Here is a 14,790-nt window from a genome sequence, read left to right as displayed (position 1 = left end):
CATTTAATTCATGATCAACATCTTCCTTTATGCTAGTATGAGAATAAATTCTTTTAAATTCTCCAAAAGGTAGTGCGCTTAACAAATGGGGTGGATGCATGCTGGAGGCATGCAAAAACATATTAACTGACGTACTCTTTCTATAAGGTCTAAATTCAATAACATTATCTCTTATGAACAGAGTTAGGTCCAAATAATTAATTTCATTCCTGTCTATTTCATAAGAGAAAGAAAGTCCATGTGCATTATTGTTCAAACTTTCAAAAAAATCACAAAATTCATGCATTTCCCCTTTACAAATAAAAATTAAATCATCAATAAAGCGCTTATATAAAACTACCCTATTCTTGAAAAATTCAGTGGGATATATGAAACTTTTTTCAAAAAAATCCATATATACAACAGCATATGTTGGGGCAAAGGCCGCCCCCATAGCTTTACTGTGTTTTTGTCAATGTTTCTTTAATGCTTTGATACAATTTTTTTCTAAGTACCATATCTCATAAATGATTTACTTATAAAATACAGTTGAATATGTGTGTATTTGATTAAGCTGGATAATTTATGATAATGAATTAAAAATGCACTTGCATATCTATGATGGACAGTATACTTAATTTAAATAATTTTCTGTCTTCACCTGTTTGTACTACAGATGGCTTCCCAAACAACATTTTTCACTTTTTTCCTTAAGTAAGTAACCATGATTGTATGATGCTCAGAAGCAAGTAAGACCAGAAGGCAAAACAGTAATAAAAATAATATCTAGTTATGACAGTGATTCCTATATCTGGAGCAATAATTTGTGCAGTCCTTTCACACTGTGTGGATTTGAACCCCAGAAAAACTGTGTTAAGGTGCCAAAGCCACTGCATTTACAGCTTTTGACACAGAGACAGGTATACAAAATGTGCAGATTACTCACTCATTAGAAGTACCACTCAGTGGTGCCAAACATGTTTGTGCTATGCAGATTACAGAAATTAAATTATTCATTTTCCTTCAACGGTGAGCCCTGTTTGTGTTCTGCTAAACAGTGCTGACACTACACGGGGAAAACAGCAAATGTAAAAATGTATATTTCACACAGCAATTTCATCTTACTGCTGTTCAGAGTGCTGTAGTAAAGTACAGCTATGTGAATCTGTAATGCAGTACTGATGGCAAGACCTGTTACATTTCTCAGTGTGTACCTTGGGTAGTGGAGACTGGTTCACTGCCTCAAAATACTGCAAGTCAATAGTGAGCTTTGCCAAAACACGTGCAAATGGGGAACACACAAGAAGAAAAACAAAGTAATAGACAACTCCGTTGTAACACATATAGGATAACAAATATTAAAAGGCAGGATTGTGAAGTTTCCTAGGTCTGTGTGTGGTACAGCCTGATCATATGCATAAATTCATAAACCATATGACGTTCAAACTTTTAAAAGTTAGAAAAGCTAAAAAACATGAACAACAGAAAAACCTACCTGACCATTTTAAGGAGGGAGGCAAGCCTCCATGCACCCCCCACACCCCCCACTCTTTAAATATACCAAATCCGAGATCGCATTACAGTACAAGAAAGGGAATCTTCCCATTCCGCACTGTACAGAGATCTCTGTTGAAATGTTCGAACTTTTAAAAGTTCAATCATGTGGTGTCAACCATATGACATTCGAACTTTTAAAAGTTTGATAATGTAATATACACTCCTGGAATTGAACCCTTAACTCAGTTCAAGAAAAATATATACTCAGTTGTGTTTTTAACCCTCTTTGCCACAACCACAGGACTAGAAAATGTTACTTTCTCATTTACTTCAACATGTCTAGAGCAATGTCATGTTGACTAATATTTTACATTAATAATGGTCCACACCATTTTAATGTCAAGTTGCCAACACTGTCAGCTATTTCTTCTCTTTATTTTCAGACCATCTTCCCCCTCCTTTCAGCTTAAGTATTGAAATGTAATGTTATGGTCATTTATTTGCATCTTTGTTTCAATGTGTAATATAAATTATCAGCATTTCAGACAGATTTTAGCAGAAGATGGACAATGTTCTCTTACTGCAAGGATGGTAATGTTGCCAAGGTTGTTCTCATAGCTCTCAGGGTGCTTACATCTTTTTATTTTAACTCTACTCTGTGTGATACAAACACTTCGGGGAGAAGAGTCACTTCAGCATTGCTTGTTGTTGTCAGAGCATAAGTCATTAGAAGCAAACAATTGTTATTGCTCCTCAATGCAGTCCTATGGTGTGTGCCTGCAGTCATGTAGCTACCCACTTCAAGCGTACATCCCCTACACTAAGTGATTTTTTTGGTAATTAGGAATGCTAATTATTTCACAACTCATTTGCATCTTCACAGTGCTCATAGGGCTGAATCTACACTATAGAAAGGTAATGGTATATGGAAGTGGGAGGAGGGGAGAGTGATTAGATACACTGCTAGTTATTTGAAGGAGATTGTTCTACAAATGTTTGCCATCTATACACACTGCTTACATGTTCATATTTAGAATATATTTCATTATGCACTGGGAAAAAATTGCAATATAAGCTATTCTGAAATTTCACTGCTGCTATACGGCTCATGTAGCAGTTTTTAGTGTGACCCCCCCCCACACCATGTTGGAATGATTATGACCGTGCCATCCACTTTGATCTTTTCTGTTTGACTGAGTGTTGCATATATGTGTGATGTGCAGAATGGATAGATACGAGACTGACAGTATGCAGATAGTTTATCTTTTTACAGATTTGTTCATCAACTGCAGGTTCTACACTTACCTTGACATACTACAGGTAAGAGTCATGAGCTTTGGGGCTATCTCTGTCTGATGCTATCCATACACAGTCATTACCTGGGTAAGTAACATCTGGGGACATTGGATGGCATCACTTTAAATATTTGTATATGCTTAGTTTTTATGTGTATTCCTTCACTGGTGAGTGTATGTGCTATCATTTGCCTCTTAGTTGCTGGGTGTGTGCGCTGACATTTGAGTCTTAGGTGGTAAATGTGTGTGCTATCCTTTGCCTCTTAGCCAGGGCAAGGGCATATTGGTCATGCCTATATCTACCAACTACCTTTGCCATTGGAGGTTCCCCTCAGATTCCCTGTTTGCATATGCAGGAGTTTCTGGCCCTGCCTGTGGTCCAGGAATGTGTGGTTCTGGCCCTTGCCGTCCCTGTTGCAGCTGGCACAGACTGTCAGAATTTCTGCACAGGTACCTGTGCCATTCTGTAGGGCACCCCCCCCCCCCCCGATGTGTCAAGACAGCAGAAACATGACTTCAGAATGTCAAATACATACTCTATGATGTTTACAGTATGGGCATCATTGTATCCCTTTGTGATTGTGTGTACATTTCTGATGGGTGTCATGAGCCATGGTTCCAAAATATAACCTAAATCACCCAATAGATGGCCTTTTGGTACACCACCCCTAGCAAGCCTTGTGTAAAGCTGTGAAGTGTGCTATACATTGGATTTATGATAACTGGCTGGGTTGCCTCCAGAGACACTGAGGATGATCCCTTGGACATTACAGACAACCTATCAGTTGACTGAGTGAAACTTCTGCCTGTTAATTTATGCCCTTCCTTGTTCATTAGATGAGGCTTTTATTTCTATGTGAGTGCAGAACTTCGGGGAAATGTGCTACAGCATAGAATTCCTGCATTGTTCTTGCTCTCTCTCCTCTGCTATGCATGGAAAATAGGTATACTCCCTTACATGTTGTGGCATAGCATTTAGATATAATTGAAATATTCTGGAAGCTGAAGCCTGTAACAGCACTAGTATATCTCCTGTTGGAGTTATCACCTTTGCAGAGATGTTGATGAATCTAGTCAAGGATTACTCAGAACCAATCAATTAGAGAAAGAAAACTATGGTGGAGGTATTAAATGAACTACGAATAAATGGAAGAGCTGTGATTCTGGAAGTACAGCAGGAAGGGGAATGGGTTAGGCTGCATGATATGAAAGAGGTTTAAAAGTTTAAACAAAGATAATGCAGACAGCTGAACAACTCAAGGCATAAAAATCTGAATTGTCAGACATGGACTGGAAAGCCAACTTAGATGTAGGAGAAGTGACAGTGATATACCAGGAAGAAGTGCAATATCAGATGCTGAAATATCAGATCATGCAGCAGTGAGGCTCAAAGTAAATGTGCATGAACAGAAAACAATGACAAGGAGATGAAGGTGGGCCAGCTAAAAATGGAGGGAGACAGGGGACAAAGGAACCTTGTAAGGAATAATAAAGTTGTCAAATACAAAATGATATGAAAGGAATAGAAGGGAATATAGGACTCAGGCAAAACATGTAGAAGTATGAGGAAGGCCAAGATGACCATGGATACCTAAAGGGGTAGGAGAAAGGAAGGAAGTGAGAAGTTATAGGCCTATCTCTTAAATTAATGTAGATATAAAGATTTTGGCAAAGGTATTCATAAGAAGATAGGATGCACTATTGCCAAAAATAATGTGAGGATGGCAAAATGGCTTCATGAAGGGAAGAAAGGCAGAGAAAAAATGTTTAGGACCTGCTGGAATGGCATGAAAAGAAGCAGGAAGGGAAAGGTGGGATTGTGCTCTTTGACCTATAGAAGGCCTTTTATATATTGAGGTGAGATTTCATGTGGAAGACACTGCAGCAAAAGCAAGTAGGGAAAAAGTTCATATGTTCGATACAGGCCATATACCAAGACCTAGAAAGTGAAACACTCATAAATAGAGGAGTATCTGAGGAGTCAAGGGTAGAGAAGAAGACCAGACAGGGGTGCCCACCATCTCAAAGCCTATTCATACATGTGATATAGGAGCTAGCAGTGGAATTCTAACAGACTTTAGCAATGCTTGAAGAAAAGGAGGAGATAAACTCTTTGTGTTAAATGCAGATGACTGCATGTTTATGTCAGAAGATGTGGCTGCAGGAATGTGAACTATAAGAGGGACATTTGAGAAGTTTAAAGAAATGACAGGACTCAGGTGCAACAACAAAAAGACAGAGGTAGTAAGATTAAGAAAAGGGAGGGGGAAGGGGGTATTCGTGTGATAAAAGTGGAGGAGTTCCTCAAGTACCCAGGGCTCTATGTTGGGAATATGGTTAGAGAGACAATCAGGAAAAATCTAGAGGAATATGGAAAAACTTAAGGAATACCCTCCAGAGGGAAGGAAAGAAAACTTGTACATTGCCTGGAAGATTTAAAACAGCAAGGATGATGATACTACCAATAGTCTACCACTTAGTCCACAACATACAAGTAGATCCTGAAGACAGAAGGCTACATCAAATGTAACAAGACACTGAGGATTTGTTCATTAAAGGCAATGGGGGAAAGTCTGAGCTAGGTAAAAATGATACTCATAACCCCTTATAAGTATCCTATCCCCTCTGCACCCAACAATACCCTCACATACCTAATAAAACTCACTCCTGACTCCAAGCAGTCTAACTACTTTTCTAACCTACTCGTACATCTAGCCACCTTACTACTTTCTGGAGACATACACCCCAACCCAGGATGCTCCACATCTCCCTCAACAGATAAATCCTTACTATTCACCTCCTTAAATGCCCAAAGTATAGCTAACAAAGTCCCTAATCTCTATGCCTGGCTTGCACACAATAAACCAGATAGCCTGTCTATCTCTGAAACTTGGTTGAAACCCCATATAAAAGATACTGAAATAATACCACCCAACTACTCAATCATTAAAAAAGATAGAACCCACAAAAAAGGAGGTGGAGTAGCCCTGCTATACTTATCCTCCTTATCAGTTACTCCTTATAACAAACCCACACCCCAGTTTAATAAAGCTGACTTACTTTTAGCCCTACTTCAAGTTAACCAACATAAACACATATGTATAGTGTCCCTTTACATCCCCCCTGGTGGCAATACTTCTACACTTGAGGACATCCTCTCCTGGCTTTCTATTAACATTAGCATGGAAACAATAATTCTGGGGGACACTAATATCAAATGATCCTCTATACAGTCTCCCACAAACCCACAACATTAACCTCTATATATTTTCACAACTGATAAAATCCATAACCAGGCCCTCAAAACAAGTCCATAATGGTAGTATCCTTGACTGGATTTTAGTCTCCCACCCTCATTATTTCTCAGACAGTGGCACCTTTCCTGATTCCCTTAGTGATCACTTACCCACATTCATACGTCGTTTGCCCTCTCCATTGCATCTTACACACACTTATATTACTATACGCCACCAAAGAACTTTCAATCCCATTACCTTCTCCAACTCTCTAAAAGCAATAAACTGGAATACTTTAAAAAACTTTACCACTGGAACAAGCAGTCATCCACTTCAACACAACCTTCTTGAACCTCCTAGACCACCGTGTTCCTTTAAGGACAAAAAAAATAAAAAACAGAACTGCTCTTTGGCTAACAAAAAACACACTGGCAACCATGCACCTCAGAGATAAAGCTTGGGCATATTACAAAAAACTCAGGACTCCCCTCACTCATAATGAATTCAAAATGCTTAGGAACAAAGTAAAAAAATTAATCATCATAGATCGACAGAACTATTTTTCTATACTCCAAAACAATAACAAAACAAACCTCCAAAAGTTTTGGAAAGGCATCTCCACCCTCCTTAACCCCAGCAAATCAGACAACCCTAGCCCAGACCCTGAAGCTCCTGACATAGATCTGGCTACTCAGTTCAATACTTTTTTCATTGATTCCATATCCAAACTAACCTCATCATTCTCATCCTCTAACATCACCACACCCTCCAAACTATCCCCATCATCCTCTTTCAATCCTATACCTCCTGTAACCCCCATCTCTGCTTCCCCTCCTATTTCCCCTCCATTACCACCCGTCAGTACCCCCTCCTCTCAGCTTCCACCATTCTCACTCAAACCTGTACCCACATCCACCATAAAAAAACTCCTCCTGAAACTGAAACCATGCTCTCATGCCACCGATAACATTCCTTCATACTATCTTGCTATAGCTGCAGAAGCCATTGCCTACCCCATCAGTATTCTAATCAACCGCTCCATTCAAGAAAGTTTAGTACTCCAAATCTGGAAAAAGGCTTATGTTGTACCTTTGCACAAAGGTGGAAACAATAATAACATAACTAACTTCCATCCCATCGCCATCGTATCCCCCATCTCTAAAATCCTGGAAAAGTGTATCCACCTACAACTCTTACCATATCTCATAGATAATAATCTACTTACTCCCACACAACATGGCTTTAGACCTGGTCACAGCACTATGACTGCCCTTCTCTCCTTCCTGGAAACTGTGAATATAGCACGAGACTCAGGCCACATTGTCTCAACCCTTTTGCTAGACCTCTCCAAGGCCTTCGACACTATCTCCCACAATTTATTCCTAATTAAACTCTCTAAGCTTAACCTGTCACCTTCCTCTCTGAATTGGCTCACTAGCTACTTATCTAATAGATGCCAAGCTGTAAAATGGAAAAAAGCCACCTCCCCATTCCATAATACCCCAACTGGAGTCCCTCAAGGATCCATACTAGGCCCCCTTCTTTTCAATATATTCATAAATGACTTCCATAACTCCATCCCCTTCACTAACATCATCCAATATGCTGATGATTCAACTATTATCTGTTCTGCTACCTCTATACCTACCCTTCTAAAGCTCACACAAGATGCATTCTTAACCACTGAACTATGGATGACAAAAAATCACCTCGTACTAAATGCATCTAAAACCAAACAAATGCTATTCACCCCATCCAAAGCCACCTCTTATAATATAAGTACATTCCCTATCACTAGTCATAGTAATACACCCATCAAACTCGTTTCAGAGGCCAAATTATTAGGTGTCCAAATTGATAGTCAGCTCAAATTCTGCACCCATCTTCGACTTAATATAAAAAAAAACCCATAAAAAACTAGGTATGCTCTACCAACAAAATTACTATTTAACACTCACCACTAAAATCACCCTCTCCACCACATTTCTCATCCCCTCCCTCTTCTATGGTGCCCCACTCCTAACTAACCTACAATCTTCACTCAAATCACAACTCTCCTCTTGCTATAAAAAAATTTCCAAGTTTGCTACTGGCCATAAGTCCACTTCACACCACTGCTCATCTCTCCACAAACTAAAATGGTTGGAACTCACCATTCATTTTACCTATACTCAACTTACTGTTGCCCACAAGCTAATTTTCTACCCTTCCCTCTGTCCCTCCCTTTCCTCTACCTTCAAAATGCACCTCCCTGATAGACTACTTAGATCTAACAACCAAAACCTAATAGAACTGTATAAACCATCTCGTCCCCCAGGAAAAAATCTCCTATCCTATAGTCTAGCTCGTCTCTGGAACTCCCTACCACCACCCATCCGCACCACCTCAAACATCCGTTCTTTCAAAAAATCTCTTCACTCACATCTATTTTGCCAGTGGGAATGCTCTTGCTATCACCCCATATAATCTCCTCTCCTCTCTTTTTTTCTCCTCCTATCTCATACATTATGATGTCACTTGTTTAAGCCTTGATACCGATTGCATAACATGCACCTCTTAGTGTAACATACCATATATGTAAAGTTACCTGTGTTATCATATTGTAAATTTTACTCTCTCTTTTGATTGTATATTAATCACTATTCTGTTGTATTTGTAATTGTTTTTACTAGGCTTTTGTAACTATAACTTTAACAATGTGTAACAAGATATTTCACTGTAATTTTCTGCTTGGAGCTTTTCTCCCCAGGACTCCATTGAAAACGGGTTCTTTGTGACCCAATGGACTATCCTGGTAAACCAACTGCAAATAAATAAAAATAAATAAATGAACAAGAAAAGGAGGGCTGGAGGATCCCCCATATCCCAGCTTATGCACTAGCATGTAACAGCATTCACTGGATAGAAAAGATTCATGTTGAGGTAATTTTGGTGAATGAAAAAAAAAAGAAAAAATTTGTTGAAAAAGTCTTTGACAAATAACTCAACAATTTTGTTTTGCAGGGAGGCATGCCCCCCTGTACATGCCATGTGAGTTATAGGAGGGAAAGTCCCTACACTCCCTGGTCTCATATATATCAGCTCCAAGGTCATAAAATGATAGAGGAAAAAAATCTCCACTGTCGGTGAAAGTAATTTTGTGAACAGCACTCACTCTTTTTGTGATGTTTGATGACACAATGTGCACCCAGATAGAAACAGGAGGAGCTTGATTAAAAGAGAGTAGGGAGAGGGATATTGTAGAAGCTTTCAAAAAGAAATGAATGAAGATGCACGGAAAGAGCAGTTTTGCATGAAACAGTGTGAAGAGAATCTCAAGAACTATGGAAACAGAAAGGAGCTGGGCAAAGATAAGGAAGATAAATGAAGAAATCTAGAGACTTAATAGCTCATGACAAATATTTGGTATCTTGAGAAAAGGATGACAGGGAAAGAGTTAAAGCAATGCAGGGATTAGAACAGAAAAGAAGAATATCAGAGACTCAATGGTTTAACTTCTTGGTACTAAAGGTGGCCTGGGAAAAGAATATAGCGAGGAAGATGGCAGAGAGGAACAGGCAGGAAAACGGGGCAAAAGGAGAGAGGATTGCACCCTGGTTGAAATAGAATTGGATAGGGAAGCAAAGGACTGAACAGATCTATGAAGTGTTATGGGAACGAAGGGACAGAGTTGATGAAGAGAGAATCAGAAAGTATTGGTGAAGGGAGGAAGGATAGAAGGGAGTTGTAGGATACTGGCAGACGTCAATTTAAGCAGTGTGGCATATGCAGAAAGTTCACAGAATGGGAGAGCAAAACCTGAGAATTTTGCATTGATGGTATCTAACCCATGATAGTGGTAAATGAAGGCAGAATGGAGGATAGTAGATGTTAGAGATGTCAGGAGGAAGAGGCAGGAATGATTCAGTTGTTCTGGGACTGTGGATGGGTGCAAGAGATCTGTAAGCAGGCACAGATGATTTCGGGAGACATATTTCAAAAAAAAGCAACGCATACTTTGGAATTTTGTTTATGGAGTATCAAGAAAGGACAGCATCTGGAAAGAAAGAGAAATGAACATTATCAGACTGCTGGGTACTGAAGTTAAAACCATTGTCACTCAAAATTGGAAGGGGACAAAAGCAACATTGGAGCAGGAATTACATGAGGTTCCTGGATATAGGGAGAAGAAGGCAGAATATGACTAGATTCAGGGAAGGGGAGGGGGTAAAAATGAAAAGACGATGGAAACAAGTAACAGAATACTACAGGAGTGAAAATAAAAGGCAATGGAAAGAAGTAACATAATACTACAAATGTGAAAATCATGCCAGAAAGAAGGAGAAGGTCAACCCAAAAGGATAACAAGGTAGGAGTGGTGGGTGGAAAATGAAGTGGCCATCTGCTGATGAGATATGGTCCACTATGTATGAGGACTGCACATAAATGTAATATACTGCATGGAGTTTGTAAGCACCAGTTTTGGGTTGTGTCTGTTGGAAAACATAAGATGAATTGCAGTTAAGGTTAGAAACTACAACCAAAAAAGTGTACGGTGTTAACAGTCAAAAGGAGAAGGAGGATTTATACTGCTGCATTGTAGAGGGGAAATTTGCTCAAATACCTAGGATTGGAGGTTTGAGCTACAACAAAGGAGACAGTTAAGAGAAGCATGATTATAAAAGCAATGGCCTCTATATTTCTCTCACCTTCACTACTATATGCCATCGCTATATATACCAACCTTCATCAAGCTCTACAAACAAAAGTTGAACAGTGCTATAATAAGATAGATAAATTCACCATAAACCAATCTGCTAAATTCCACAACTGCCTAGCTTTAAAACAGTTAAACAGCTAGAATTTCCACACTGTATCCCTATCATTCATTTAGTAACTATTCATAATATAATCTGCAAACTTCAAAACTGTCTTAGACTCCAAGGCTTAGCAGAACCATACACCCATGCATGATCATTACACTCCATAGACAAGTCCCTAGTAACCATAATTAAAACCCACAACTCTTCTGGTCTGCCCTTGTACTCAAATTATGTCTCCAAGATCTGGAATTCTATCCCTACCACTTTACGACAACAAACCAACCTATCCAGATTCAAAAACTTGCTAAAATAACACTTTAAAAACACTTGGAGGTGCTCTTACACCTCCCCAGGCTAGACCACCCTGACCTGTATACACCTACATTCCTTATCATACCTCAACAAAATAAATTTTCAGTGTAAATTTCCTACTGTCTTATACCCCTTTGTCCTTACTGCCAGGTATACTGCCTCCTCTTTCCTCTGACATATTTTTTCCTTCTGCAAAATTCCAACTTCTAGTTATATTGCTCCTATGTATCATGTGTGTGTGTTAGGAGACAATATGCTAGCTAGAAAGTTTCTAGATGTTATGTGGGGGGGGGGGGGTAATGTAAGTTTGGGCATTATTGTCTGCCACTGTCTATCAGAGACATGGGGCCCAGACCCACAGTGAATTTCCAATTTCCCATCCTAAAGTGGGATGCATGGATGGGAGAGCGCTCTCCCAGGTTAAATTCTTCCCCTGAGTTGAAATAGATACAGCATGTTTGTTCAGGAAGGTGTACCTACCTGATGTTTATGAGACACACACATGTTCCCCACTGGGAGATTTGTACCTCCTTCCTGTCTAGATACACAATCTATAGAAGACAGTATTAGCCACAAGTGCCAAAGGAGATGTCTTTTACTGATTGCAGATTTTCTCTAGTATAGCTGTCTTTCAATTATTGTACGTCCATATTGTAACTTTAAACTGTACATTTTACTCTGTTGTCTGGGCCGCTGCTGAAATGAGCCTACCACAGCCCAGTCAGATTACCTTGGTCATCAAAAATAATAAATAAATATAAATAAAGCCAGAATCCATGTCTGGAAGCACTTTAGCAGTTAAATGAGAGCTGTGTGTAACAAGGACGTTGAAATATTTAAAGAATGCAGATCAGATAGTCTGAGGAAAGATGAGTTATTTCCTTTGCTATGCTAGTACTTTTAGCATTCAAAAGCTATCAGCGAGGAAGAATAAAGTAAGTGCAGAATGGTATAATTTACATAATGACGATCTGATTGGAATGGAAGGTCAAGGAAAGAGGAAGGTGGAAATAGGGAAGTGTAACTATTACAGTGAAATAGAACATAATATGCCAATAATCTAACACATAAATCAGTGGGTATATTTTTCACCAAACCTACTGCTGGGACATGTGTCCTATTGTTCTACAAATATTTAAACATTTGAGTATTAATGTTCCCTGTTCAAATACTATAATTGGTGGCCTGTTGCTATTAATGTAACCTGCATGCTATTATAATGCCCACTGTGGTTCTATATATGCATGTGTTCTGTTTGCTATGCAACTATTCCAAATTTGTTGTTTTGGGTTAATGGGAATACCTATGCATGCTGTTATAACTAATCCTGGAATGTGTTTTTCATGACTAACCAACATATGTCATAAAACTGCAATATCATAGCACATCTGGGAAGGCCGATCCCAGTGAATCCGCCTGTTCTGCCTCAACTGGCTGTGGCACCAGGTCCCAGCACATCTGGGACCCAACCTGGGACCTCCTCTTCCACTAGTCCTGCACCACCTTCTGGTCGAAACACCTCAGGGGATGGGCCCCCCCCCCCAGGAGTGGGCACAGACAGGACACTGTCACCCAAAGTCAGGTCCAGGGATTGGTGCTTAGCGAGCTTCGGATGGGCCCCCCCCCCAGGAGTGGGCACAGACAGGACACTGTCACCCAAAGTCAGGTCCAGGGATTGGTGCTTAGCGAGCTTCGGAAGGATTTCAGAGATCTGCTATGCCAGCTTGAGGGCTGAGTGGCACATCTTGAGGGTCAGCATGCCCCTCCTGCTCAGCCCCCAGCACAGTCACCTTTGGGGCCATGAAGGTGCAGTGGTGACTACCCATGGGTGGTGACCTCAGTCCCACTGTATCCATTTGGGGGCTCATGGGCATCCAATTCCCAACCACCCTCCCCATCCAAGGTGTTTACCCCACACATGTGTCATATACTGCCCCTGTCTGCTGTCTTGTCTGTCTTCCTACCCCAAATATACCTACTATCCTTCCCCTACATCTGACACTCACCTTATCAGAAAAAAAAATCGGCAATCTGTTCTCACAAATAAAGTCGCCCTGTACATAGCTGTCTATTTCACACGTGTCCACTGGACACGTAATCTGGTGTAATTGGCTTAACAACATATTACTGTTGTCCTCACCCCTCTCCCAGGGGTTTGAGTGTCCAAATTCAACTCCAAAAATCTGTGCAAATGCACAGCTGTTGCTGTATCAGAAATGGACAGCTATGGACCTTTCCTACACCTATCCTGCACATCCCTAGCTATCTGTCACATTGTTTTTCCCTCTGCATGCCCCCTTTTTCACCACTTTCCTATCACACCTTTTTTCTTTTCTTTTAAAGAAATTAGCATGGGGGTAAGTGGGCTTGTGCTATGCTAAGCGATGCCTACACAGATTAAGCAGTTTCCCATTTAACTGTGTGTCGGGATCACTTGGCAGGAGCATGCAAACCCACTTGCAACTACCTAAAACTGCTTTAATCACCCTAGCTCCATCAGCCACTGTTCTGCCCAGCGCTGCTAAGTCTTGAACACAGGATGATGTACATCATATACAGAACAATCGACCACTACACCATCTGAAACGTAGTAATGAATGCTGTTTTTTTTTCAAATATATCATTCAATACAGGTATAGAATAGTAGGGAACAAACACTGTGGAATCAGTCATGTTTAGTATATATAAATATTCACATATAGATGTGTGTGGTGATAGATAAAGATTAAAAAGTATATACATCAGATAAATGGAGCTATACATATAAAACAAAAACGTATAGAATATATACATATATATATATATATTGTTATATAAACATATGTATAGATATCGAAAAGGAATAAGGAATATATATATATATATATATATATATATATATATATATATATCTAAAAGATATATATATATATATATATATATATATATATATATATATATATATATATGTGTGTGTGTGTGTGTGTGTCTGTGTGTGTGTGTGTATACATGCCCATAACATGTAGTGGAGTCATACTCAGCACCATACCTCTACACCTCTTAGTACAATTATTCTAGACAAAGGCTGTCAAAATGGGGGGAACGATGGTCCAAGAACAGGGACATAATGTACATACTGCAGTTATAAATATAGAATGTTCCTACGGTAACAGGGTTTGTGTCAGCATACAGTACATGTCCAGAAGGATGTTCTGAAACTGAAATGTGTGTCATCATTTACAGACAGAAATCCTCACATCATCACAGTGATTTACCACAGAAATGAAAATAATAATTCTGTTGAACAGAACATACATATGAGCAATAATCCTTGGCAGTCTGAAACAATCTGACCAGTCGAGAGGTATGCCCAGAACCCCTTAGTGCAACACATCTGGACCAAGCCAGACCGAGGGGGGGGGGGGCATGAAACTGGGAATATATCCCAAATACTGGAGTAGATAAGGTGACACAGTTGATGCAGTAACACCCTCCTGTCTGTTGTAGCATATAGTGACTGGAATACCCAAGTCCAAAACCAAATTACTCCCTACTACTTACTGACATACATCTTCACATCATCCCAGTGATGTGTCAGACATACACAACACGTATGGGGGCCAGGCAACAGTACAGCTGATAAATATCAGGACATAACATCACAGTGGGGAAACTACACTGAACTGCTAG

The sequence above is a fragment of the Protopterus annectens genome, chromosome 7.part0 (genome assembly GCF_019279795.1).
Source record: "Protopterus annectens isolate FY-2018-M chromosome 7.part0, PAN1.0, whole genome shotgun sequence".
Classification (NCBI taxonomy): Eukaryota; Metazoa; Chordata; order Ceratodontiformes; family Protopteridae; genus Protopterus; species Protopterus annectens.
The sequence above is the reverse complement of the archived record's forward strand: the minus strand, read 5'-3'. Positions refer to the sequence as shown.